This window comes from Lathyrus oleraceus, chromosome 2 (genome assembly GCF_024323335.1).
Source record: "Lathyrus oleraceus cultivar Zhongwan6 chromosome 2, CAAS_Psat_ZW6_1.0, whole genome shotgun sequence".
In the NCBI taxonomy this organism is placed as follows: Eukaryota; Viridiplantae; Streptophyta; class Magnoliopsida; order Fabales; family Fabaceae; genus Lathyrus; species Lathyrus oleraceus.
Window position 1 is genome coordinate 58102262 of NC_066580.1, and position 4978 is coordinate 58107239.

Here is a 4978-nt window from a genome sequence, read left to right on the forward strand (position 1 = left end):
TGAGGATCGTACCCCAAACGTCAAAGCTAACCCACTACCTGCCCATGGTAAGCCTTCTGTCAATATGGTCGATGACTGTCCTGGGGAGTTCAAGGTATTTGACGTACGCTTTATTAGAAGGTCCTTGGTGAGGATGCACAAGGATATCTATTTGGTTAGCGATTGTGAGCATGACCGTGATGGTTGTACAATATGCAATGTCAATCCTAGAGGTTGTATGGTTGTGAAGAGAGACATCCAGAGGTTAATGGATGAAGGTATAATTTAGATTCTCCAGTCCCGTCACGTGGATAAGGATATGAATGTAATAGTTCCGGTATTCAGGACACCAAAGAGAATGGTGATTCAATTCGATAGCAGTAGCAGTAACAGTGTCAACAACAAGTCGGTATCATCGTTGGTTATACGGTTAACGGGCCCCATCCCGTATGCACTCGATAAGGCTGTCCCATATCAGTACAATGCTACCATGTTAGAGAATGTTCAAGAGGTTCCTTTGCCTACGACCAGTTCTGTTGTGAGTGTCGCAGCTGGAAAAATGACAGAGTCGCCACCATCCTTTATTCGTTCCTAAGGAACAGAGAAATAATGATAAAACCTAATTGTTAAGAGTAAGAGACTAGGTTCCGGAGTCGGTTAAGTAAGGGAAAAGTGTTAGGCACCCCTTACCTCCATTGTACTTAATGGGATCCTCCTACAATTCTAGGGCTAGTGTGTGTTTCTAAGGTGTTTGCTTGATTATTAATTAATTATTAATTATTTATTACATTTACCGAAGCATTTCATTAGAATTAATGGGGAGACCCAAAAAAAGTTTTTTTATAATTGTACTCGCTAGAGTTTACAACTCTATGCCTACGTACCTTCGCATTACGCGAAGGATCAGAGTACCGTAGTTCTTGTTAAAAAGTGTTTAGACTAATTATGATACATTTTTAATGCCTCTTTATTAGTTTTTTTCTTTCTGAATATTAGAACTAAATGTAAAATGAACAACTTTTATTTATTATTTTTTTAAAATTAAGTTAGACTAAATTAACCTAATTAAAACCTAATTAAGTTAATCCTAAATTTAATTAAAACTAAACCCTAAAGAATAATTTAGTAAATGACAAAATAGTCCAAGACTTGGGTGTAAAGTTAAAATTATGGTATAGATTTAGTAAAATAGTAAAAAGACCCAAAGTATAAAATAATCTTAATTTAATTAATGTTTATGATTTATAATTAATAATAATTAAAATAATAAAAACAAATAATAAATTAAAAAAAAACACAACAACTTATAAGGCGCTCCTTTAAATCTCACATTTTAATCTCTTTTTAATTTTATTTTAAGTTTGACCATTTCAAAGAGAAAAAAGATAATTAAATTAATTTTAAAAGAATGGAAAGAAAAGGCAATCACTCTTTTCCAACGCATCCCTTATTCTCTTTGTAGCATTTTTCTTAGAAAATGTGAACACTAACCTTAAAATTTACATAAATCTTTTTCTTCTTTATCCAACAAAAAAAGACTCTTTAGATTAGTAATAGAAGCATTCATCAATAATTGCAATCACTCATTAATTCTCAATTTAAAACGTAAAAAATCGAAACACATAAGCAATAACATCATGACGCAATGGAACAATGTGATTTACCATATGTAAGCAATACAGTGGCCAGAAATAACACCGAGTGGTGATGGCTTTGAAAAACATCCAGGTAGAGAGGCCTCCGATGGAGGTCATGTCGGTTGGATTTGGAGCATCGTCGGAGAGCTGTTTGCGGTTGTAAAGATGCGGTTTGCGTAGAGGTAGTGTTGTTGTGTGTCGTAGTTCGTCAGATGCAGTAGCGGCGGTTGTGTGGTTGGTTTGTCGACGGAACTTTCAGAGCGGCGTCAGTAACTTTCTACTCCTTCTACTTCTCCTCCCCCACTCTCATGATTTCTCATTCTCTTATATAGGAGTTCCCATCAAATGGATTTAAAGTTGTCATTAAAAGCTTTGATTTTGTCCATTTTATTTTGAGAAATTCTTGAATGGGATTGAATGTGGATTTAAGAAATATGTGATTTGTTGGGATATTGTTTTGGAATGTGATGTAGGGAGAAATCGTGTACTGCATGTAAAAATAATTGGATTTTGATTTTGTTCTTACAGTGTTATAATGATAGCAATAATAACCATATATTTATTATTATTTTTTATTATTATTAATATTTTTTTAGATTAAAAAAACATAAAAAACAAATAATATAATATAATAATAATTAAAATAAATTAAATAAAAATTCGAAAATAAAAAATAAAAAAATGATAATAAATTTTGATTGAAATAAATACTATAATAAAATAAATTGAAAATAAAAATAAAAAGAATTTTTCATTGAAGGTAAAAACATGAAAATGAGAAAAAATGTCAAATTAAGGAGTTTAGGATTTGTTTTTACTGCATGTTTTTTAGTGTTTCCTTTTTGTCTTCATCGCTTCCCATCTTCAGTGAAAATATTTTGTTTAGATTATAGGGAACTTAGGATTGAGCAATTAAATTGATTAATTTTGAAGAATTAAAATCATATTACTGTTAGGGAAAGTTTTTGAATGGCCTTGATTTGGAATGATTTTGTGTAGTGAATTGGGAGTAATATTGAAAGAAACCGTGTGATTTGGAGATTTGTTTTGCTTTTAGATTAGAGTCTTGTACTGAGTTAAGAGTTTTTTTGGAATATTTCCTAATAATAACAAATAATAAACATGTGAAGAAATAAGTAGTGTAAGACCCTAATTTTGACCCTAAGATCCCTCAAGGATCATAGCATCTTGGCTCCTTAACCCTAGGATTAGGACTTGTGTGAGTTGGTTTGAGACCACCAAGCATGCTTGAATTGTATATTATTGCTTTTCTTATCTTGTTTACCAACCAAAAGCACAAAAATATGTCACTAACTTGTTTTGTTTTGAAGCTTGAGCAGTCATGTGATTCAAGGCTCCTAGGAGACCCCTATGCTCAATAAAGTGGCCAGATGAAAATGAAAGCAAGCATGAAAATGGTTCACAAAGCTCTCAATCATCATATCTACCTCCCAAATATCTTAATTTGTCAATTTGATCAAGATAAACCAAAGGGCTTGAGGATTGTTTCCCAAGGAAACCCTAATTCAACTGTGCATTGACTGTGCCTTGCTCATGAAGCAACCTCAACCCATGATCAAATAAAATCAAGGGAAGTTATTTAATTTATCATTTTATGCATATATGAGCCTATGTGAGTGTCCTCAATCATCGATTTATTAAGATTTGAAGTGTGGCTTTGAGAAGTTGATTAGTCAATTCATCTGACTATTTTGAAATCCATTGAGACCTAACTTTTGTTGTGTTTGTCAAATGAAGATGACCCCAAGAGAATAAATGTTCTTAAGAACCATATTAACAACTTTAATGTTCATCAAAAATCCATTTGAAACTTGGAAGGTCATCATTCAATTCAAAACATTATAGGTCATTTTGACTGAAACCATAATTTTGGGACAACTTCCCAAGGACAAAACTAATTCATTTTTCATGATTTTGAGGTGGGATCAAATGCATTGGAAAGATTAAGATATCTAATTCAAATGTTATGTTGGACAAAATTTTATAATCCTAAAATAAATACATGTGATAATACAAAACATTATAGGTCACTTTGGACCAAAGTCATTGAAATGTGAAAAGTCCAACTTCAAGTGCCCATAACTTTCTCATCAAAAATCCAAATGATACAACGTTTAAGTCCAAATTTATTGTCTTGAAAAGGTATACAACTTTGTTGTTGAAGGTTTTGTTATTTGAGGCTTGCATCATTGAAACAGAAGGGCTTGAAGTTGGTCCATTTTGGCAAAATTCTCTTATACATGTTTTGCACCTTGAACTTCAAGGCCTATTTTCATGAATTTCCCAACTCCAAATGGATTTTTGTTAAACATAAAATTTGTTCCTCAGGTCAAGACCTTTCAAACCATTACCCAGATGGCTATGTTTCAATTTGGCAAGTGACATTTTTGAAGAGGAGAAGTTTTTGGTTCAATTATGCATAACATATCAAAACTCCATGCACAAGCTTACACATTCCAATCTGCACGTCCAATTCCATTTGGCTGATGTTTAACACTCAATTTCCATTGCATTTGGGCCTCCCATGGGCCTGTACAGGCCCATGTATGGAGGACCCAAGCTCATGCACACACAGATTTTTCATTGCTTGCATCATGCTTGGCTATAAATAGGAGCTCCATTCTACTTCAAAATCCAACCTCAAGGCGCCTGAACTGCTGCACAATTGAATCCGTAACCTTCACTCAAAGGAATTTTGATTTTTCTCTCAAATTTTCAAGCTCATATTTCAACTTCATTGGTTGATCTCTGGACTTCAATTCCTTAGCCTAGCTTCTTTGTTACCTCAAGAACACACTGCATCAAAGAATTAGAGTGGATCAAGTCTTGTAAAGATGCACTTCAAAGGTTGTTGTTCAAACTGTTTTAAATCGAAACTCCTTGGATACTGATCATTTCTTGTGTTTGTTGGTACCTCTGAAGTCCTCATGTGAGAGGCAATGGATTTATGCATTTAATTTCATGAATTGAGCAAACTCAGATTGAACACCACAAATTTCCATCTCAAATTTCTCTCTCCATAGAGATGTTGAGTGGAAACCAAGGTGGGACCAAATGCATTGGAAAGCTTAAGATATCTACTTCAAATGTTATGTTGGACAAAATTTTATAATCCTAAAAGCAATACATGTGATAATAAAAAATATTATAGGTCACTTTGGACCAAAGTCATTGAAATGTCAAAAAGTCCAACTTCAAGTGCCCATAACTTTCTCATCAAAAATCCAAATGATGCAACGTTTAAGTCCAAATTTATTGTCTTGAAAAGGTATACAACTCTGATGTTGAAGGTTTTGTCATTTGAGACTTGCATCATTGAAACAGAAGGGCTTGAAGTTGGT